Genomic DNA, 24725 nt, shown 5'->3' on the forward strand with positions numbered 1-24725 from the left:
ACTGACATCATCAAGTGTAATAATACTTGCATTATAGTGATCCCAGAAGGAGAACAGGAGAAAAGAGAAGAGAAAACTTATTTGAAGAAAGAATAGCTGAAAACTTCCCAAATCTGGGGAAAGAAAGAGATGTCCATATCTAGAAGGCACAGAGAACTCCCAAGAAAATAACCCCCAATGAGGTCTACACCATGATACATAACAAAGTGGCAAAGAGTAGTGAAAAAGAGAGAATTTTAAAAACAGCAAGAGAGGGGGAGCCTGGGTGACTCAGTCATTAAGCGTCTGCATTTGGCTCAGGTCATGGTCCCAGAGTCATGGGATCGAGCCCCACATTGGGCTCCCTGCTCGGCAGGAAGCCTGCTTCTCCCTCTTCCACTTCCCCTGCTTGTGTTCCCTCTCTCGCTGTGTCTCTCTCTGTCAAATAAATAAATAAAATCTTAAAAAAAAAATAAAAAAATAAAATAAAATAAAAACAGCAAGAGAAAAGAAAACAGTTACTTGTATACAAGGGAAACCCCATAGGGTTATCAACTGAATTTTAGGCAGAACATTGCAGGCCAGAAGGGAGTGGCATGATAGAGTCAAAGTGCTGAAAAGAAAAAACCTGCAACCAAGAATACTCTACCCAGCAAGGCTATCATTCAGAAAAGAACAGATAAAGACTTTCCCACACCAACAGAAGTTAAAGGAACTTCTCTGAGTGGAAAGGAAAAACCATAATCAAGAGTAAGAAAATTAGGGAAGGAACAAATTTCACAGGTAAATACAAATATAATAAAAGTACTAGATCAATCGGTTATAAAACCAGAACAGAGGTTAAAGCACAAAAGTAGTAAAAATCAATTATTTCTAAAATGTCAGCCAAGGGATTCACAAAAGGATATGAAATATTATATCATATACATAAAATGTGGGGATTAAAGATTTAGTGCTTTTAGAATGGGTTCAAAGTAAGCAACCATCAGCTTAATATAGACTGGTATATGCATAAAATATTACATGTGAACTTAATGGTAACCACAAATCAAAAATCTGTAATTGATATGCAAAAAATAAACAAAAAGGAATCCCCAAGCATTTCACTAAAGAAAGCCATCAAACCACAAGGAAAGAAAGCAAGGGAAGGAACAGAGAAGAACTACAAAAACAACCATATAAAGTAACAAAATGGCATTAAGTATATACCTATCAATAATTACTTTGAATATAAAATAACTAAATGCTATAATCAAAAGACATAGGGTGACTGAATGTGTATAAAAGCAAGATCCATTGATACACTGCCTACAAAATACTCACCTCAGATCTGAAGACACATGCAGATTGAAAGTGAAAGGATTAATTTATCATACAAATGGAAGTGAAAACAGAGCTGGGAATGTCCACAATAGCCAAAATCTGAAAAGAGCAGATGAACGGATAAAGAAGATGTGGTGTGTACACACACACACACACACACACACACACACACACACACACACACACACACACACTGGAATATTATGCAGCCATCAAAAAGAATGGAATCTTACCATTTGCAATGATGTGGCTGGAACTAGCAGATATTATGCTAAGCGAAATAAGTTAATCAGAGAAAGACAATTATCATATGATCTTATTGATATGTGGAATTTAAGAAAAAAGGCAGAGGATCATAGGGGGAGAGAGCAAAAATTAAGACAAAACCAGAGAGGGAGACAAACCATAAGAAACTCTCAATCTTAGGAAACAAACTGAGGGTGCCTGGAGGGGAGGTAAGTGGGGGGATGGAGTAATGGGAGATGGGCATTAAGGAGGGCACTTGATGGAATGAGCAATTGGTGTTTGCTATATGCAACTGATGATTCTCTAAATTCTACCTCTGAAACTAGTAATACACTACATGTTAATTAAATTGAATTTAAATTTAAAAAATTTTTAAATGAAAATAAAGCTGGGGTAGCAATATTTATATTGAACAAAATAAACTTTAAAACAGAGACTGTGACAAGAGACAAAGGAAACTACATAATGATAAACAGCACAATCCAACAAGAGGATAAAACAATTCTAAATATTTATGCACACAACATAAAAGCACTTAAATACATAAACTATTAACAGACGTAAAGAAAAGAATTTCAGTAATACAATAACAGTAGGGAACTTTAACACCCTCACTTACATTAATGGATAGATCATCCAGACAGAAAAACAAGGCAACAATGGCTTTGAATGACACAATGGATCAGATAGATGTATTCAGAACATTCCATCCCCAAACAGTGGAACAATGAATGGGCTAACCTAGAAATCAAAGAGGAAATCACAAAATACACAGAGACAGACTAGATGGCAGCAGCTGGCATACAGCTCCTTAGATGCCATGGCTTCAACAGCACGGTAGCTCCCACCAGGTGTGAGCGTCACCAGCCTCTCCCCCAGGAGGCCATTGCAGTCCGCCACCCCTGCTCCTCTGCAACCATGTGCTTACTGGAAGTCTGTAATCAAATGCCAGTATGTCAGAGAAGACACAACAGGACTCAGTGGAGTGTGCTACTCAGACACAATATAGGGAAGGACACTTCAGCCCATATTAAGGAGTTTAACAAGAAGTACAACCCCACCTTGCACTGCATTGTGGGGAGAAACTTCAGTAGTTACGTGACACATGAAACCAAACACTTCATCTACTACTACCTGGGCCAAGTGGCCATTCTTCTGTTCATATTTGGTTAAAAGCATGGACTGGGTGTCACATACCCAGTGGTCCACTCAAAAACAAGGACTACAGCCTAAATTCCAAATACCAGAGACTGAAATCTTAAGCCTTGCATGAGAGAACACCCTGATTTCTGAACCTCTATGGGCATTCTCTGTACAATTTTGTTATTGGTTATTAAATTACCAAAACAAAACAAAGGCAAATGAAAATGAAAACACAATGGTCCAAAATCTTTGGGATGCAACAAAAACTCAGGAAGATTAAGCAGTACAGGCTTACATCAAGAAGCAAGAACAATCACAAATAAAAAACCTTACACCTAAAGTAACTAGAAAAAGAACAAAGCCCAAAACCAGAAGGAAGGAAATAATAATGATTAGAGGAGAAATGAAATAGACCCTCCCCCAAAAATCAATAAAACCAGCAGTTGGTTCTTTGAAAAGATCAATAAAATTTATAAACCTTTAGCCAGACTTATTGAAAAAAAAAAAGAGGAACCAAGTAAAATCAGAAATGAAGGAGAAATAACTGACACCCCAGAAATTCAAAGGATTATAAGAGGATATTAGGAAAAATTATACGCCAACAAATAAGAATAACCTATAAGAAACAACCTATAAGAAATGGATAAATTCCTAGAAACATAACCTTGCAAAACTGAACCAGGAAGTAACAGAAAATTTGAAAAGACTGACTACTGGCAATGAAATTAAATCAGTAATCAAAAAGTTTCTCAAAAACAAAAGTCCAGGAGAAGATGGTTTCAGAGACGTTTCTACCAGACATTTAAAGAAGAATACCTATCTTTCTCAAACTATTCCAAAAATAGAAGAGAAAGGAAAGCTTTCAAATTTATTCTATAAGGCCAGCATTGCCCTGATACCAAAAAAAGACACTACAAGAAAAAGAAAACTACAGGACAATATCTCTGATGATCATACATACATACCTATGATAAAGTTTAATATATAAGTTAGACACAGTAAGAGATTAACTATTAATATAAAACAATTATAATATATGGTAGTAAAAGTTATGTGAATGTGCTCTCTCTCAAAATATCTTACTGTATTACACCCACACTTACTGTCATGTGAGATGACAAAACGCCTACATGATAAGATGAAGTAAGATGAATGACACAGGCATTACGATGTACTGTTAGGCTACAATTGACCTTCTGATGATCATCAGGAGGATGATCCTCCATCTGCTTCTCAACAGCAGCTGACCTCACAAAACTGAACCTGCAGAAAATGAAGCCATGGATAAAGGAGGGGTGGGGGGACCACCCACATTGGTACTGTGAAATGTACCAATCTTGCCTAGATTATAATAGCCCCCATTAACCAATCACCATGGCCCTATCATCCCTAAACATCTATTACAGGCAATGCTGCCAGACTTACCTAGCTCTCAGTGTCAATTCCAAACTGTTTGATATATGTAGTTCAAACTGCTTATCCTGGCATTCATTGCTCTGATTCCAACTTACCTTCTAGTCTTTTCCTCCATTAATTTTTGACATAAAGTAGGGGAAAGGAGGGGGAAAGGCTACTTACTAAACCACTATGTGTCACATATTTTGCCAGAAATCTTACATAAACTTTCTCATGTAAACATCATGAATACATTATAGATGGCCTAAACATCCCTGATTTGCCCAAAGTGACACAGATACAACATGGGAACTTAGGATTTTTTTTAAGATTTTATTTATTTATTTGAGAGAGCGTGCACACACCAATGGGGGGAGGGGCAGAGTGAGAGGGAGAAGCGGGCTCCATGTGGGGCTCGATCCCAGGACCCTGAGATCATGACCCCAGCTGAAGTCCGATTTAACCCACTAAACCATCCAGGCACCCTGGGAGCTAGGATTTCAATTCGGCTCTGATTAAGCCCATTCTTTTTCTATTAAATCAGACTTCACTATTCCACTTTTCTCAAATATATGTGGAAGTACTCAAGCTATTTCTTGTGAGGGAATGATGTGTAGGCCCAACTTAAACAGTGTTTCTGAATTGCATGAAGCCTCTAAATTCTCCCAATGGGGTGTGATCACCCTTCTGTGAACCCATATGGTACAATGTACTTCTGACTTTATTCCTTTTGTATTTTAGATTTGTCTACTTAACACAGTGTTAACTCTTAGAGAAAAGTATCTTAATGATATCTATGTATCTTGCCCACATAAGCCTGGGTCATAAGTGATTGAGTCAAAATGATTTTTGTGGGCTATATGTTTTTTCCCCCAATATAAAATAACTGAGTCAACTCTTCTTTACTGGTTAGGCTATTGAGTCTTCTTTCATCAAGAACTTTCATCATACCATATTTTGTGCCCTAAGAGTCTGAGTATTAGTAATGGCAAGCATTACTAATACGTTACTTCTAAATTTCACTAGGTTTACTTACCTACAATTCAAAATTTTTTGATTCATTACATTCATTACATTTTTTCATTCAATTTTTACATTGATATCAGATTTGGGCAAGACACAACAGCTCAAAAACTTTCTATACCAAATTCTCTTAAAATGGTCCATTCAAAAAAAATGCACTGTCCTCAACTTTTTAAAAAATCTATCATATATAAATAAAATAGGAAGACAAGATCAGGAAAAGAATATTTACCCTGACATTTCACTCCTCTAAGGAACTTCACAGATTTTGGGACTCCTAAAGACTGTATTAAGTGGAAGTAAACTCTAACCCAAAATGTTAAAAAACTGTATCTAAGATTCTGACCCTTAGGGAGAAAAAAATAAGATACTCCCCCTTCCCCAATATATTAAGAGATTTAAAAAAAAAGAAAAAAAGAGATGATTCATGGAAGTCTATCACACCATAGTGTGTTATGACACTGAAGCAGACAAGAAGTGTCTCTAGGTGCTAGTAAAGTCATTCTTAATCCAACAAAATAAGTTCTGAAGAAAAAAGTATTTCAAACAGAGGCAGATAGGTTTTACTGGTCCAGTGCAGAGACTATATAATAAAACTAATGTGTTTTTACATTTAAACACAACTTACAATGAATTTCAGAAAACAAAACTTACAGCAAAAGGATAACGATACTATGTTAAGTCACTCTTCTTTTTCTAATTTCTTTGTAGTTATAATCTGTATCACATATTAGCATGTACTATCAATATATATAATACCACTATGTAGAACATTGTATTAACTCATACTGTACTGTTCTCATAGCTAAAATCTTTGTAGGCAAAGAGTGACTTTTATACTACACATTAATCAGAAGAGTACTAAGTAGAAAGAGGAACTTCAAAGGGCACTGCCGCAGTACCTACTACCGGCAGCAACAGTACTCTTAGACTCATTCTTCTTTTATTTTTTTTAATTGAAGTACAGTTGACATAACTGATTAGTTTCATGGGTACAACATAGTGATTCAACAGTTCTACACATTATGCAATGCTCACCACAGTGAGTGTAGTTACCATATGTCACCAAAGTTATTACAATATTATTGACTATATTCCCTATGCTGTATTTTTCATTCCTGTGATTTATTTTGTAACTGGAAATTTGTACCTCTTGATTCACTTCACCTATTTCACCAATCCCCCCCAACCTCACCACTGGCAACCACTGTCTTGTTCTCTGTATTTAAGAGTCTCTTTAGTTTTTTGTTTGTTCATTTTTTTAGGTTCCAAATATAAATGAAATCATATGGTATTTGTCTTTTCCTGTCTGATTGATTTTACTTACCATAATATCCTCTAGCTCCATCCATGCTGTCACAAATGGCAAAATTTTGTTCTTTTTTATGGCTGAGTAATATTCCACTGTAGTTATAACACATCTTTATCCACTCACTATTGATGGACACTAGGGCTGCTTCCACATCTTGGCTATTGTAAATAATGTTGCAATAAACATAGTGGTACATAGGCATTCCCATTTTTAATTTTTTGAGGAACCGCCATACTGTTTTCCATAATGGCTGCACCAATTTATATTACCAACAGTGCATAAGACTTCTCTTTTCTTCATATCCTTGCCAAGACTTGTTATTTCTTGTCTTTTTTTTAACAATTTAGAGAGAGAACACATGTGTGTACATGGGGGAGAGGGGAGGAGCAGAGAGAGACCCAAACAGACTCTGTGCTCAGTGTGGAACCTGATGTGGGGCTCAATCTCACAACCCTGAGATCATGACCTAAGCTGAAACTAAGAGTTGGACACTTAAGCAACTGCACCACCCAAGAGCCCCTTATTTCTTGTCTTTTTGATAACTGCCATTCTGACAGGTATGAGGTGATATTGCATTGTGGTTTTAATTTGCATTTCTCTGATGACTAGTAATATTGAGCATCTTTTTATGTGTCTTTTGGCCATCTGTCTTCTTTGGGAAAATGTCTATCCACGCCCTCTGCTTGTTTTTCATATATAGCCTTTATTATGTTGAGGTATATTCCCTCTAAACCCACCTTGTTGACTTTTTATCATGAACGAATATTGCATTTTGTTAAATGCTTTTTCTGCATCTATTGATACATGATTTTTCTTTCCTCTTGTTAATATGATATATCACATTGATTGAGTTGTGAATATTGAACCATTCTTGTATCCCTGGAAAAAATCCCACTTAATTGTGGTGAATGATCCCTTTAATGTATTGTTGAATTTGGTTTGCTAATATTTTGTAGAGAACTTTTGCATCTATGTTCATCAGAGATACTAGCCTATAATTTTCTTTTTTTGTGGTGTCTCTGGTTTTGGTATTAGAGTAATGCTGGCTTGGTAAAATAAATTTGGAAATACTCCTTCCTCTTCTATTTTTTGGAATAATTTCATAAGAATAGGTACTAATTCTTCTTCAAATGTTTGGTAGAATTCAGGTGTTTGGGAAAGCACCTGGTCCTGGACTTGTGTTTGTTGGGAGTTTGATAACCAATTCAATTTTGTTACTAGTAACCAGTCTGTTCAGATTTCTATTTCTTCCTAATTCAGTCTTAGAAGATATTTCTAGAAATTTATCCATTTCTTCTAAGTTGTCCAACTTGTTTTCATAGTAGTCTATTATAATCCTTTGTATTTCTGTGGTGTTGGTTCTAACTTCTTTTTCATTTCTGATTTTATATACCTGAGTCTTTTTCTTCTTGATGAGTCTAGCTAAAGATTTGTCAATTTTATGTTTTCAAAGAAACAGTTTTTAGTTTCACTGATCATCTACCATTTTTTAAAGTCTCTATTTCATTTATTTCTGCTCTGATCTTTGTTATTTTTTTCCTCCTACTAATTTGGGGCTTTATTCTTTTTCTAGTTCCTTTAGGTATAAGGTTAGATTGTGTGAGAATTTTCTTGTTTCTTGAGGTAGGCCTTTGCCACATACCAGAGAATTTGCATTGTGTTTCCATTTTCATCTGTCTCCAGGTATTTTTTTAATTCCCTCTCTGATTTCTTCATTGACCCACTAGTTGTTTAGTAGCATGTTGTTCAGCTTCCATGTTTATGTTTTTCAAGTTTTTTTTTCCTGTAAAAAATCGTTATGGTGAGAAAAGATGCTTGATATGATTTCAACCTTCTTAAATGTATTGAGACTTGTTTTCTAGCCTAACACGATCCTGGAAAATGTTCCATGTGCACTTTTAAAGAATGTGCACTCTGCCCTTTTTGGATGGAATGTTGTATATTTATATGTTAAGCCCATCTGGTCTAATGTGTTGTTCAAGCCCCGTTTCCTTATCTGGATGATCCGTCTCCTGGTATGAGTGGGGTTTTAAAATTCCCTACTATCATTGTATACTGTCAACTTCTCCCTTTATGTATGTTAATATTAACTTTTTATATTTAGGTGCTCCTATGTTGGGTGCATAGATATTCATAACTGTTATATCTTCTTGTTGGAGGGATCTCTTTATCATTATGTAATGCCCTTCTCTCTTGTTACAGTCTTTGTTTTAAAATCTATTTTGTCTGATATAAGAATTGCTACTCCAGCTTTTCTTTCACTTCCATTTACATGGAATATGTTTTTTTTTTTTTTTAAGATTTATTTATTTGAGGGTTTCCTGGGTGGCTCAGCCGGCTAGGCATTCGACTCTTGGTTTCAGCTCAAATCATGATCTCAGGGTTGTGAGACTGAGCCCCACATCAGGCTCTGCACTCAGGGGGAGGGGGAGTCTACTTCTCTCCTTCTCCCCTTCCCCCTCCCCCTGCTTACGCACTCTCTAAAATAAATCTTTAAAAAAAAAAAGATTTGAGAGAGAGAGGCACCCCAACATGGAGTATCTTTCCGCATCCCTTCACTTTCAGTCTGTATCTTTAGGTCTGAAGTGAGTCTCTTATAGCATATAGATTGGTCCTGATTCATTATTCAGTCACCCAATGTCTTTTTTTTAAGATTTTATTTATTTGAGAGAGCGAGCGAGAGATTGAGAGAATGAGTGGGGGGAGGGGCAGAGGGAGAAACAGACTACCTGTGGAGCAGGGAGCCAGAAGTGGGACTCGATCCCAGGACCCTGGGATCATGCCCTGAGCTGAAGGCAGAAGCTTAATGACTGAGCCACCCAGGCGTCCACCCTATGTCTTTTTACGGAGCATTCAGTTCATTCACATTTAAAGTAACTACTGATAGGGGTGCCTGGATGGCTCAGTAAGTTGAGCGGCAAACTCTTGCTTTCAGTTCAGGTCATGAGATCAAGCCCCATGTTAGGCTCTGTGCTCAGCATGGAGTCTGCTTGTCCCTCTCCCTCCCACTCTGCCTCTCCCCTAACTTGCATGTGTGCACTCTAATAAATAAATAAAATCTTTAAAAAAAAATAAGTAACTACTGATAGATACGTACTTATTGCCGTTTTGTTGTTTTCTGGGTTTTTTTTTATAATTCTTCACTGTTCCATTCTTCTCGTACTCTCTTCCCTTGTGATTTGATGACATTCTTTAGTTGTATGACTGGATTCCTTTATCTTTAGTGTATCCATTATAGGATTTTGATCTGTGGTTACCATGAAGTTCATATTTAACATCCTGTGCAATACAGCAGTCTATTTTAAGTTGATAGTCACTTAAGTTTGAACCCATTCTAAAAGCACATTTTTATTCTCCCCTTCCATGCTTATGTCATATTTTACATCTCTTAAATTTGTGTATCTTTTAACTAATTACTGTAGATATAACTAGTTATAATAAATTTGTCTTACAACCTTCATACTAGCATTATAAGTGACTGATCTACTACCTTTACTATTATGTTTGCCTTTACCAGTGGAACTTTTTCCTTTCATGATTTTCTTCTAGTTTTGGCCATTCTTTTCCACTTAAAGAAGTCCCTTTAAAATTTCCTATAAGGTCGATTTAGTCGTAATGAATTCCAACTTTTTTTGTCTGGGAAACTCTTTAACTCTCTTTCAATTCTGAATGATCTTGCTGGGTAGAGTATTCTTGGTTATAGGTTTTTTCCTTTAGCACTGTGAATATATCATGCCACTCTGTTATGGCCTGAATAGTTTCTACTGAAAAATCAACAATGGCCTTAGGTTTCCCTTGTATGTAACTAGTTGCTTTTCTCTTGCTTTTAAGACTCTGTTTTTAATTTTTTATATTTTAATTAGTATGTCTTGGTGTGGACCTCTTTGGGTTCATCTAGTTTAGGGCTCTCTGTACTTTCTGGACCTGGATGCCTGTTTCCTTCCTCAGGCTAGGGAAGTTCTCAGCAATCATTTCTTTTTTTCTTTTTTCGATTTATTTATTTATTTGAGAGAGAGAGAGAGAGAGAGAGAGAGAGAACACAAGCAGGTGGAGCGGGAGGGAGAGGGAGAACACTCCCCACTGAGCAGGGAGCCTGATGTGGGGCTCAATCCCAGGACCCTGAGATCATGACCTGAGCCCGAGCCAAAGGCAGATGCTCAACCAAATGAGCCGCCCAGGTGCCCCTTCAGCAATCATTTCTACAGATAAGTTATCTGCCACTTTCTCTCTCTCTTTGCTTTCTGAAGCCCCTATAATGCAAATGTCAGTATGCATGATATTGTCACAGAGGTCCCTTAACCTACTCTCATTTTTTTTAAACAGTCTTTCTTCTTTTTTGCTGTTCAACTTGGATGATTTCCACTCCCCCCCCTTCCAGATCAGTGATCCATTTTTCTGTATCTTCTAATTCACTGGTGATTCCCTCTAGTGTCTTCTTTGAGTTATTATACCCTTAAGCTCTGACTGGTTCTTTCTTATATTTTCTCTTTGTTAAAATCCTCACTCAGTTCATCCACTCTTCTCTCAAATCTGGCAGGCATGTTCATGACCATTATTTTGAACTCTGTATCAGGTATATTGCTTATCTGTTTCATTTAGTTCTTTTTCTGAGGTTTGTCTTCTTTTATTTGGAACATATTCCTCTCTCCCCTCATGTTGTCCGACTCTGTTTCTATGTCAAGTGGGTCAGATATGTCTCCTTGTCTTGAAAGTAGTGGCCTTGTGTGAAGGGCCTCCTATGCGGCCCAGGAGCACAATCCCACCCCTGGTCACCAGAACCAGGTGCTCCAGGGGTATCACCTGTGTGGCTGCATGTGCCCTCCTATTGTAACTGGTCCATGACCGCTGCCAAGTACATTGGTGGGTGCGGATGGCCCCCACCCAGGATGACTACATTGACCAGCCTCAACTACCATGGGCACACTGATGAGCAGGGCTGGTCCCTAGCACAGCTGGCTAAATGGCCTGGCTGCAGCTACTATGGGCATGCTGGAGGGTGGGGTTAGCCCCTGGTACAGCTGACTGAGAGGCCTAGCTGCAACTGTTGTGGGAGTGCTGGTGGGCAGGGTTTCCCCAACCTGGGGCAGGAATTACTTGGGAAGAGCTGCCTGCTTGGTATGAGGGGGCAGCAGTTGCTTTGGCGGGGAGGGAGACACCAAGGCTGCCTGCTGGGTATGACAGGATGGAAGCTACTTTGGAGGTACACCTGCAGATTGGGTGGGGCAGATCCACAAGAGAATGCTGGGCAGAGGAGCAATACCAGCAGGCTAGAAGGAGAGTATCAGAACTGAGTCCCACCAGCTTTGGGCCAGTTAGGCTGAAGGAGGGTAAGAAAAATGATGCCTGCCAGGACTTCCATTCCCAGAGAAAGTTCCTACAGATCTCAGCCTCTTCAGCACATTCTCTAAAATTAGTCAATAAATCTCCTTCATATATAAGCTAGGCATTTTTCAAACTGCTGCCTCTGTGCTGGGTCTCAGAGAGAGTAATATAGGGTGCTGGCCCTTTAAAAGCAGAGAGTCTCAGTTTCCTTTAGCCCTCCAGCTCTTCTACAGTTAAACCCTGCTGATTTTCAAAGCTAGATGTTATGGAGGCTCATTTTCTCAGTACAGATCTCTGGAGTGTGGGGTACCCAATGTGGGGCTTGATCCCTTCACTCAAGGAAGACCTCCAGGCTTGTGATATCCCTCCCACTGTGCAGAGTTTTGGTTCCCAGCCACATCTCTGCCCTTCCTACCCTTCTCAATGTGACCTTTTCTTTATGTCTTAAGCTGTGGAACAGCTGTTCTGTTAGTCCTTATGTCATTTTCAAAGTGAGTTGCACTTTATGTAGCTGCACCCTGATGTGTCCATGAGAGGAGTGCTCAGAATCCTATTCCATCATCTTCCCAAGCTCCTGTTCCAGAAAGTCTAGATTCATTATTCCTTAAAATAACTGGAGGGTATTATGCTGAGCGAAATAAGTCAATCAGAGAAAGACATGTATCATATGACCTGATATGAGGAATTCCTAATCTCAGGAAACAAACTGAGGGTTGCTGGAGTGGTGGGGGGTGGGAGGGATGGGGTGGCTGGGTGATAGACATTGGGGAGGGTATGTGCTATGGTGAGCACTGTGAATTGTGTAAGACTGTTGAATCACAGACCTGTACCTCTGAAACAAATAATGCATTATATGTTTAAAAAAAAAAGAAGAAGATAGCAGGAAGGGAAGGATGAAGGGGGAGGAATCGGAGGGGGATAAGAACCATGAGAGACTATGGACTCTGAGAAACAAACTGAGGGTTCTAGAGGGGAGGGGGGATGCGTTGGCCTGGTGATGGGTATTAAGGAGGGCACGTACTGAATGGAGCACTGGGTGTTATATGCAAACAATGAATCATGGAACACTACATCAAAAACTAATGATGTAATGTATAGTGATTAACATAATAATAAAAAATAAATAAATACCTGTAGTTTGTACTCTTTATGATTCAGTTAGGTGAAGATTTTAAAATGATACAAAATATTACATTTAATACAGTATCTGATAGGCTATACTCATTATTTCATTTTTATTTACAAAAGCAAATAATAGAGATTTTAAATTTTGAATCAAGCAGTCCAAAAGAAAATACATTATGCCAATAATTAAAGGAGAAGCTGCTGCTTTGATGAACTGGGTTACAGATACAGTAGTTCCTACTTAGTCAAGGTATATATGACTTCGAAAAATTTACTGCTGTAATTCAAAACATGTTTTTCTTAGCATTACCATGTATAAGATTCAATTGTTATCAAAATCTGCTTGTTAATGTAATGTATGGTGATTAACATAAAAAAATTTTTAAAAAAATCTGCTTGTTAAATACTAGTGTCATTTCCAGAGTTGTTCTACATGTTGTTCTACAAACAACATTTTCACTGCACTAAATACTTTGTAAGATGTTTCTATTTTGGGGTCTGCTTTATTAAGAAGGCCATCTATTAATATTTCACTACTATAATCATTCTTTTGAACTGGACCACATAATTTATAGTCATTATAGTTGGGAAGTCCAGTATAAAGTAGTAAAAAAAATTTTTATTTTATTTTTAAAGATTTATTTATTTTTAGAGGAGTGGAGGGGCAGAGGAAGAAAGAATCTTAAGCAGACTCCAAGCTAAGAATGGAGCCCCATGCAGGGCTTGATCCCATGACCCTGAGATCACAACCTAAGCGAAAACCAGGAGTTAGACACTTAACCAATTGCACCACCCAGGTACCCCTAAAAAATAAAAATTTTTTAAAAAGACTTGAATTTTACCTAAGTATGTGAACAACATGTATGAACTGTCTCTTAGGTAGGGACTCTATTACTTACTCGTTTTGTTTAAGAATGTCATAGAAGTCACAGGGTTGTACTTAAAGATAACAAATGATAATTATTTGAATAAAAATATAAAGTCTACCAAAAAATAAATTTACCAATAATCTGTTTCTAAGTGTGAAAAGGTATTTCCCATTCAATATCTGAAATGAAACAAAACACACAAAGCTAGATAATAATTACTTACTTAGAGAAAGCTATGCTTCAGGCACAGTCCTTCTGAGTACAGCAGATTGCTAATCTTATATAGGTTTTAGGAGGAAATGTGGAGTCCAGGGATTGGTGGATTTTCAGAGGCTTTGAAGCGTTACTAGAAGAGCTACCACTGACTGGCTGGCTTGCAAAATCCTGTTCACTAAGGCAGGTTGTTGTTGATTGATTACACTGACTTAAAAACAATTCTAAAGAACTGTCAATTACTCAGTAAGCAGGTTTAAAACTGGTTTGAGTGACTGTTACCATGACTATACAAGAATCAGTCTTCTCCTAGGAGCTTGGAAACTTCCTTTCATTTTCACAAGGTAAGCACATAAACCAACATAGACATACATATACATACCATGTATGTAAATCATATGGTTTTATAATCACATTTCAAGAAACTGCAATAAAAAAATAGAAATACTGTCAGTGTTAAGGGGAAATACCACTTGTCTTACAATATATTCATTTAATCAGTCAGTCATCACACAGTATACTGCAGATTATGTTAATTCAAAGACAAATACAAAAAGCAACAAACAAGTGCTTTTTTTTTTTTTAAGATTTTATTTATTTGACACACAGAGAAGCACTGTGCCACAGAGAGAAGCACTACTTCATAAGACTCGGAAAGTTAATATCCACAATAGATGAGGGTGTTATGTTTTGCTATGAGGATACAGGCAAAAAGAATGTGTATCACATACCAAGCAGGTAGACACCTGCATCAAAACTGGAAGAATGGTGGGGTGCCTGAATGGCTCAGTTGGTTAGGTGGCTGCCTTTGGCTTGGGTCGTGGTCCCAGGGTCCTGGGATCGAGTCCCACGTCAGGCTCCCTGCTTAGCAGGGAGTCTGCTTCTCCCTCTACCTCTGTTCCTCCCCTCTGCTCATGCTCTCTCTCTCTCAAAATAAAAACTTTTTTTTAAAGATTTTATTTATTTATTTGACAGAGAGAGACACAGTGAGAGAGGGAACACAAGCAGGGGGAGTGGGAGAGGAAGAAGAAGGCTTTCCGCTGAGCAGGGAGCCCGATGCGGGGCTCGATCCCAGGACCCTGGGATCATGACCTGAGCCGAAGGCAGATGCTTAACGACTGAGCCACACAGGCACCCCTCAAAATAAATAAAATCTTAAAAAAAAAAATTGGAAGAACGGTGACAAAATTGGAAGAATGATGACAAAGCACATTTAAAGGCTGTATCATCTATCCCCTGGATGCAGATTATGCTGTATGAAAAAACAAATGACTCTGAGATAAAAACTGCTTCAAAAGAATCAGACTCTAAATGTGAAGAAATTTAGGAACACCTTAACCTATCTATCTCTTCTGTTTTCCTTAAAAAAAACAAAAAAAGTATGCACAAAAGTAATCTAATCTTTAAAAAGGTTATCTAAGATAAGTCTCCCCTAAAAAAAGATGATTAAGACATAACATAATTCCTACCATTAATGAGCCTGAATTATCCAGATGGGACAAAAACAGATGCTAATAATAATGTGGTAAAGGCAATAGTAAAGAGATATACTGGATATTATGGGAGAACCCAAACTAGTCTGAATGATCAAGGCTCCCCACTGAATGTGAAAGCTCCCATGTACTCAAAATTCCCAATCCACTCTACCAAACTATAACCAAGTTCCATACAGTCTACTTCCTCAGTTCCTCTCATACTGTTGGCCCTGCTTCTCCAGCAATCCCACTTTAGTCCCAGGCCCCATCATCTCACAGCTATAATGACAGCTTCCCAACAGCCTCTTCTCTTACCAGTGCATTCTTCCTACTGCTGCCAGTGATCATTCCCAAATTTAAATCAGATCATATCACCTCAATGCTTAAAAAATTCCATGAATAATGTTAAAAAATTCCACGAATAATGCAAAAGTAAGGAGAAAGAAAACTGGATATAAGATGTATGATCTCTATTTTGTAAAGATGTACATGTGAGGGCGCCTGGGTGGCTCAGTTGGTTAAGCGACTGCCTTCGGCTCAGGTCATGATCCTGGAGTCCCGGGATGGAGTCCCACATCAGGCTCCCTGCTCAGCAGGGAGTCTGCTTCTCCCTCTGACCCTCCCCCCTCTCGTGCTCTCTCTCTTCCATTCTCTCTCTCTCAAATAAATAAAATTAAAAAAAAAAAAAAGATGTATATGGGATAGGTTTCCAACCACAAGATAGTTCCAAGTGCAATTGCTGTTTTGGAATCAATTAATGAAATGATTCCAAGTCTCTATTTATTACAGAGAAATCTGTGGAGGAAAATAAGGAAACGTAAGTTTAACATGGGTCACAGAAATTTACAGAATGGGGCATACAAATTATATTCCCAAAGCTTCATCAAATTCTAAGAACGAAAGGGAAATGACTTTATTTACTGTTATTACAGCAAGCGTGCCTGTTTTAACTAGGTTAAATATTCTTATAGGTCATAAACATTTTATAATGCTTTAAAGTCCCTTATATAATGACCATAAGGTACAGCTGCTGATTTTATAGAACTTAAAGAGAGGTAGCATGGGGCACCTGACTGGCTCAGTTGGAAGAGCATGTGACGCTTGATCTTGAGGTTGTAAGTTCGAGCCCCATGTTCAGTGTAGAGAGTACTTAAATGAATAAATTAAAACTTTAAAAAATAAAAACAGGGGTGTGCCTGGGTGGCACTGTCAGCTAAGTGTCCAACTCTTGGTTTCGGCTCAGGTCGTAATCTCAGGGTTGTGAGAATGAGCTCTGCGACAGGCTCCATGCTCAGCACACAGAGTCTGCTTGAGATTCTCTCCCTCTTCCTCTGCCCCTCCCATTTGTGCGCTCTTGCTCTCTCTCTAGAATAAATAAATCTTAAAAATAAAATTTAGGGGCACCTGCGTGGCTCAGATGGTTGAGCGTCTGCTTTCGGCTCAGGTCATGATCCCAGGGTGCTGGGATCGAGCCCCACATCAGGCTCCTGGCTCAGCGGGGAGTCTGCTTCTCCCTCTCCCTCTGCCTCTCCCCCTGCTCATGCTCTCTCTCTTTCTGTATGTCTGTGTCTCAAATGAGTAAATAAAATCTTTAAAAAAATAAATAAAATTTAAAAATGAAAATAAATAAAAAGAGGTGGCATGGTATAGCAGAAATAAGAGTGACTTAGGTATCAGGATAATTGGATTTTAACTAGTTACATTTTTGGGAAGTTACCTAATCTCTCCAAGTCCCAGTTTTTTCATTTATAAAAGAACAGGATTGGATAGGTCATGGATCGGTAATCTTTTCTGTGAAGGGCCAAAGAGTAAACATTTTAGGCTTTGTGGGCCATACAGTCTCTTTCATGACCACTCAACTATGCCATAGTAGTATGAAAGCAGCCAGAGACAATACATAAAGAAATGAGTGTGGCTGTGCTCCAATAAAAATTTATTTACAAAAGTTAGAGGGGTGCCTGGGTGGCTCAGTCATTAAGCATCTGCCTTCGGCTCAGGTCATGATCCCAGTGTCTGGGGATCGAGCCCCATATCGGGCTCCCTGCTCCGCGGGAAGCCTGCTTCTCCCTCTCCCACTCCCCCTGCTTGTGTTCCGTCTCTCGCTATGTCTCTCTGTGTCAAATAAATAAAATCTTAAAAAAAAAAAAAATGAGAGCAAGGGGTGCCTGGGTGGCTCAGTGGGTTAAGCGCCTGCCTTCGGCTCAGATCATGATCCCAGGATGCTGGGATAGCGCCCTGCATCACGCTCCCTTCTCAGTGGGGAGTCTGCTCCCCCTCTTGTGCTCTAATAAATAAATAAAATCTTTAAAAAAAAGTGAGAGCAAGCTGTTTAGCCTGTAAGAACCTAGTTTTAGGTAATCACTGTTTACCTTTAAAATATGAGAGTATTTTTTTTTCTATTTAAAATTCCCTAAGCTGTTACCTTTATTTTTATATATTTTAAAAGATTTATTTTTTAAAAGATTTTATTTATTTGAGTGAGAGAGAAATAATGAGGGGGGGAGAGGGGCAGAGGGAGAGGGAAAAGCAGGCTCCCCGATGAGCAGGCGCCCTGACCCGGAGCTTGATCCCAGGACTCTGAGATCATGACCTGAGCCAAAGACAGAGCTTAACCAACTGAGCCACCCAGGTGCCCCTAAAGATTTATTTGAGACAGAGAGAGAGAGAGACAGAGAGAGAGACAGAGAGAGAGAGAGACAGAGAGCACCTGTGCATGCAGTGAGGAAGGGCAGAAGGGGAGGGGGAGGGAATCTCAAGCAGACTCCCTGCTGAGCACAGTGCCCCAAGCAGGGCTCCATCCCACAATCCTCAGATCATGACCTAGGCTAAATCAAGACTCCAATGTTTAACTAACTAAGCCAGGTGCCCTGGTTGCCTTGATTTTTAGAGAAATCTGTTAGCCATATGTAACACAGGGCACACAGACTAGTGATTAATAGCAGACTTTAGGATCAGACAGCTTTGGGATTCTCTATTAGCTGTCAGCCTTGGACAAGTCACTTAAAATCACTCTGAGCCTCAGCTTTCTTGTAAGGTTCTTGTGAAGTTTAAATGAACTAATAATAGGGGTGCCTGGCTAGCTCAGTCAGAAGAGCATGCAACTCTTGATTTTGGGGTTGTGAGTTGGAGCCCCATATCGGGTGTAGAGAGCACTTAAAGAACTTTTTTTTAAAAAGTTTAAATGAAGTAATAATATATGAAGTATTTAACCCTATATCTAGTATACAATAAGCATTCAATAAACGAACATTACTTTTGCAATAATTTTACATTACTAATATATTACATATAACATATTACTTAATATTACATTATTATAAATTTATTTTTTTAAAGATGTATTTGACAGAGAAAGAGACAGCAAGAGAGGGAACACAAGCAGGGGGAGCAGGAGACGGAGAAGCAGGCTCCCCACGGGCTCCATCCCAGGACATGGAGATCACGACATGAGCTGAAGGCAGACACTTAACAACTGAGCCACCCATGCGCCTCATAAATTTTTTTTTTTAAACTATGTGATCCTGAGTCCTTGGTCAGGAACACAATACTCCATTTTTTTCCAGCAAACAAATAAAATATGCTTTATAATGATCTACATTCAGATGCATTTTTCACTAAAGCAAAAGATGAGGACTGGCTATATTACCCTAAGTCTTCCTGTTGTTTTGTTTTGTTTTTAAATGACAACAGTCAACTTTGTAGACAGCAGATAGGAGGGGCAGGGGAAGAGGGAGAGAGAAGATAGTTGGCACTACCTACTTACTAGCTGTATGACCTTGGTAAAGTTATATAACTTTTTATTAGCCTCCATTTCTTCACCTGTAAAAATGTGAAAGTAACAGTACCAACTTCATAGGACTGTTATTAGAATTAACTGAGTTAATAAATCGCCTGGCACATAAACTATATAGTAACTGTTATTATCTGAGTTAGATATTTAACATTTGTTCATTTCAGTCCTCGGACAACCTGAAGAGGTATTATTCCTATATTTACAGCTGTAGATAATAAGGTTCAGAGAAGCTAAGAAACCTACCCAAGGTCACCAGTGATTAAGTGGCAATGCCCAGGACTCAACATAGGCTTGCCTGACTACAAAGCCAAAACTCTTACCACAAGGCTAAAGATGACATCAACTATATCTCTGTATGGTATATACAAAGGAATTTTAAGAACTAAAATAGGGGTATTAATAATAATCTCCCCAGGCAGGAAAAGTTTTTGAATTTTTTAAAGTTCAAGGGTAAGAGAATACACAAAATCACGGATCTTCTTAAAATGATAGTATTCCCATAAGTAAAATTTTTCCTGAAATGATTCCTCTTTTTAACTTATGTCTAATTAATTTAACTCAAACGTTCATTATTAAAGTAATAAGCAATCCTCGGCACTAAAATAACTAAAGATGCAGCATAGTGACTTATCTTGTACACAGAAAGTACTATGCAAATGCTGGCATTCACCTCTACTTGATCTCTGAGATTTATATAGGACTCTCAGACTAATTTTATAAGAAGCAAACGTAGAGAGCCAAACACACTTCTGTTTACTTTATTCCATAAATTCCCAAGTATTGATTTAGAACTTGAGCTTTGAAAAGCTTTCCCGTTCAAATGAAAACAGTAACCAATATTAAAGGGGAAAAGTAAAAGACACCTCAAGGAAAAAGACCAAAAGACATTACTCCACTGCATAGATTTATTCTTAAGTTTTCTGCATTATTTCATTCACCCCATACTCTTTAGGCCTTGTGAGTGCCTGGCCTGGTAACTGATCCAGAAGAGAAGTTGGCTTCACACTGTAAAGCCTCAGAGCTCAGCAACCTAATACTAACAAGAAACATACGGCAGGTTGATGTAGCTTATTTCCAAACTCTATTACAAGAATGAACCCAAACTTAGAACTCTAACCTAACTCTAAAATTCCCCAAGTGCAAATAAGATTAATCTTCAATGTTATAAAATTACAAATTATAATCTAATCTACTTAAGCAGATTGTCAATTTTTTTCAAACCAGAAATTCTGAAAGTCAAAATAACCATTAATTAAGAATTAATAAAACATTACACTCTGTGCTATACAGGAAGAAATATAACAACAAATACACTATGTAAATGTCATTATCTAGTTTGGAAGACAAAATAATTTTCTTTAGCATTTGGTGTTCTGTTGAGAAAAGAAAAAATGTTCAAATTTTAAGTTAAGGAAACCAAATCATCTTTTAGCATTTCAAAATAATATTCTAACATGCTGGATTGTATTAGGGTATCATTCCTTGCCAAGTATTCTGTTGCCCATCAAGACGGGAGGGGAGGGGAGGAATGGACAGTATCTGCCTAACAATAATGGATCCATCAGTAGTGTCATCTCCACATATAAGAAACAGCACTATCATTCATATGAACATAGTATATCATAAATATCAACCTCTAGTTCTAGAAGAAAAACAGGCACTCATGGTGGTTCAAAAATTACCTTTCTCAAAAAAAAAACAAATATTAAAAATAATCTGCAAGGGGTGCCTGGATGGCTCAGTCAGCTAAATGTCTAACTCTTGATCTCGGCTGAGGTCTTGATTGTGAGTTTGAGCTTAAGTTGGACTCCATGATGGGCGTGGAACTTACTTTAAAAATAATAATAATCTGCAAAACTTTGTTTAGTAAAGAAGACTGCCTAGATAACTGATGCTAACAGTTCTTCAACCTTTGCCAGGGGTTGTCCATGAACCCCCTTTGAACAGCTGTTGAAAGTTATAGGTCTTTTCCCCACAAAGTACAGATATACAGAGTTCAGACTCTTGTAAGACTATGGACATGCCCATAGATCTAGGTTAAGAACCAGAAACATGAAGTAGAAATTTTCCCAAGGTACCTTTGACTCTCTTTCATAATTTTACCTCTGACTCACAAGACCCAACTAAATCATTCATAACCAGACAATGAACTCTCATGTAAAGCCAGCCCTTAAAAAAAAAAGTTTGATAGTATTTACTTAAGCAGTATTCACCTGAAAATACACTGATAGCATTTTATTTTATTTTTTAAAGATTTTATTTATTTATTTGACAGAGAGACAGAGAGAGAGCATAAGCAGGCAGAGCGGCAGGCAAAGGGAGAGGGAGAAGCAGGCTCCCTGCTGAACAGGGAGCCTGACAGGGGGATCATGCCCTGAGCCAAAGGCAGATGCTTAACCGACTGAGCCACCCAGGTGCCCCAACAGACAGCATTTTAAAATACAGCACGTAACTAAGTGATATCAATAAACGTTATAGTGTATTAATTTATAAAATGATTTCACATAACAATTAATACTCTATCTCCCTTTTAGAGCTAACAAAATGGAGGTTCAGAAAATAACTTGCCCTGGTCACACAGCCAACAAATGGAGAGCTGGGATTCTAATTGAGTTGTCTAGTTCCAGAACTGAGCTTACTTAGTACATTATTATATCCTGATGCTGCCACAAAAACCCCTCAGAGAAAACAGATTTAAAAAAAAAAGAAAGCCTAATGGGTCACATTCTATTGTAGATACATCTTGACATCAGTAAAAAAAAAATTAGTGTATTTAAAATGTTTGATTTCCTCTTGCTTCATTGGTTAACATAAAACATGGTTTTCAGAAAAATAAATGGTCAAGCTAATGAGTTTCAGGACTGAAAAATAAGGATATTTTGTTATTCTATGAAGCATTCCTTCTCATTCATCTCTTTAATTCTTAACATGCAATGTTAAGAAATGTAAATGTAAATATAAGAAACTGAAAGTTTAAACATCCAATTTCTTTTAAAACACAAAAACTATTTGAAATTAATTTTTAGGATGTTCAAAATATTCCTTGTAATCTTTTTTTTAAATAACAATACTTCCATTCTCTACAAATCAAAATTTCTTGATTTTTTTTTAAGTGTCATTTGTCTAAACCCATAGGATATACAACACCCTACTGTAAACTATAAACTTTAGGTGATAATGATCTGTCAGTGTAGATTCATCGATTGTAACAAACGTACCATTTCCATGTGGGAATGGAATGATGGTGCAGGAGGTGTGCCTATGTGGAGCCAGGCAGGGGGCATATGGAGGCAGAGGGTACACGGGAAATCTGTACCTTTCACTCAATCCTGCTATGAACCTAAAACTGCCATAAATATAAACTATTTTGCAAAAGGGCTGGGGCGGAGGTGTCAAAATTTACCTCATTTTGTTAACAAATGAGGAAATAATTGTCTTCTAAAAATTACCCTGTGGAAAAAAAAATAAAAATAAAAATTACCCTGTGAATTAAGTTTCCTGCCAGAATACAGAATGTGCAATTATTACAGCATATATCATTTAAAAAGCCATTAACAGTAATCTTATTAAATGCTAAAAGAATTAGTTTTAAATGTTAATACGAAGCTAAGTGCACATGTGAGTATAGTTATCTTAAGATTCCTTTTTATATTTATGTTCATACTATTTGGTATTTTAGGGGACTAAAAGTCTGAAGTGGGTGGCGGGTTGACTGACAAACTAAATGGGGTGCCAGTGGGAGGAGGAAAAGCAACAACCAATGAAAAAAGCCACCGCCAAGCAGAGGTCCTCTGTTCTCCCAAGTCGACCCTCTGCCAGGGTCAGGATTCAAGGGACATGGAGAAAGGATTTCCTCATAGAGTGAGAATGAAGAACAGCAAGAGTCAAACAATCATCGACTTATATAAAAGAAAAACAATAAAAAAAAGAAGAAAAGAAAAAGTGCAACTAGTAGATAAAATACTTGTGTCAACCCAGGTTTTTCAAGCTTTCCCCAAAGTATCTTCCAAATGTGGTAACCACCCACAGGGGTAACATTAGCATAAAGGGCCAAAAATAGTTATGTTATTAAAACAGATTAAAAGGCGGGGCGCCTGGGTGGCTCAGTCGTTAAGGTCTGCCTTCGGCTCAGGTCATGATCCCGGGATCCTGGGATCGAGTCCCACATCGGGCTCCCTGCTCCGCGGGAAGCCTTCTTCTCCCTCTCCCACTCCCCCTGCTTGTGTTCCCTCTCTCGCTATGTCTGTCAAATAAATTAAATTAAATTAAATTAAAAACAGATTAAAAAGAATACTGACTGAGAAAGGTTCAATTTTCTACGAAAGTCCTCTGATTCAACACTGCCCAGTGGGAATACACGTAGAACGCTTTTCACACCCAGGCGCGCAAACGCTACGACTGTGCAAATCCAGTAAAGGACAAGTCCCGGGCTAGAAAACTCCCAACTCTGTAGACAAATAGCCCAGCCTGAAGAAGCCAGCAAGTTAACTAAGCCCAGAACTGAGTGGAAGGAAGAAACAGCTGGCTCTGGGGCAGTAAAACAAACTCCGCGGAGCGGCTGCGCCTTCGGAAAGGGGCTGCAGTTGCTGATGTCACACCAGGAGGCACTCTTCCACAGGGTCTCCACCACCGCGGAAGAGACACCTGGCACGAGCCGCAAACCCCCAGTACCAGCAGATTCCGTCTAGCAGCAAGCTCCGCGGAGAGCCAAGTGCCGACAGGCAGCGAGCCCCTCCGGCGGGTCAGTCCCGGGCCGGCGACAAGCCCCCTGGGCAGGCCAGTCCCGGGCGGGCTGCGAGTCCCCATGCCGCAGAGCCGGGAGAGAGCCCACCTGCCGCGCGCGCCCACGGGCCGGCCGCCCTCCCCCGGCCCCCGAACCCAGCCGGCCGCACCGCTCCTGCTCATTCCTTGCACCCCACCAAGCACCTGCCTGTCCCTCTCTTCCTGGAAAGACCGACCAAGAGGAGAGAGCCAAGGGAGCCACCGACGCGGCTGACAGAGCCAGAGGCTGGGGATCTCCTCCGGGAAATGCAACCCTGTTCCTCCCGCCAACGGGAGCGACAGAAAACGTGCAGCGGTTTAATGGGCCCCAAACCCTCTCAGCTGCGGAGTTTTAGTTACTGCTCGTAAGGCTGGAGTTTCCTCGAGCCGGAGGCGCAAGCCCGGGCGGCGTTACGATTTCGGGTTGGGGTAAGGGAGGGCTCGGCGTGAACCGACAGCACCGCACAAAGGGAAGAGAGGAGTGAGGGGGGGAATGAACGCAGTTACCTCGGTCCTCGGCTCGTCTCTCCTCTCGGTTCCTGCCGGCCTCGCCAAGGCTGCAGCTGCCCTGCCAGGTTCCCGCAACCCAGCGTTCTCCCGCAGCACCCAGCAGCGCCGCACTAACCCAGCTGGAGCACCCGACGGACGCGCGCCCTCCTGCGCGGCCCCGTAGAGCCCCGGTCGGCGCCCGGCGTCCTCCCGGCTCAGCCCCGAGAGCGGCGGCCTCTGAGGTTGCGAGCGGAGCG

At 39.3% G+C, this 24725-nt stretch overlaps 1 protein-coding gene across 11 annotated transcripts in view; it reads right to left on the reverse strand.

Moving 5' to 3' along the window:
* KLHL8 (kelch like family member 8) overlaps nucleotides 1–24725 on the reverse strand; it is a 58792-nt gene extending 34067 nt beyond the window's left edge. For 5 of the 11 annotated variants that reach the window (XM_027599491.2, XM_035726243.1, XM_035726245.1 and 2 more), the window contains exons 1-2: nucleotides 24487–24724; nucleotides 14333–14375 (exon numbers count right to left, since the gene is read on the reverse strand). The gene's annotated coding sequence lies outside the window, so the exon portion shown is untranslated. Of the gene's footprint in view, nucleotides 1–9518; nucleotides 9701–14332; nucleotides 14376–22436; nucleotides 22467–24486 lie in introns of those variants that run through there. The other 6 variants (XM_035726244.1, XM_035726247.1, XM_035726240.1 and 3 more) reach the window with 5 other exon arrangements.

Source organism: Zalophus californianus, chromosome 2, assembly GCF_009762305.2.
Source record: "Zalophus californianus isolate mZalCal1 chromosome 2, mZalCal1.pri.v2, whole genome shotgun sequence".
Classification (NCBI taxonomy): domain Eukaryota; kingdom Metazoa; phylum Chordata; class Mammalia; order Carnivora; family Otariidae; genus Zalophus; species Zalophus californianus.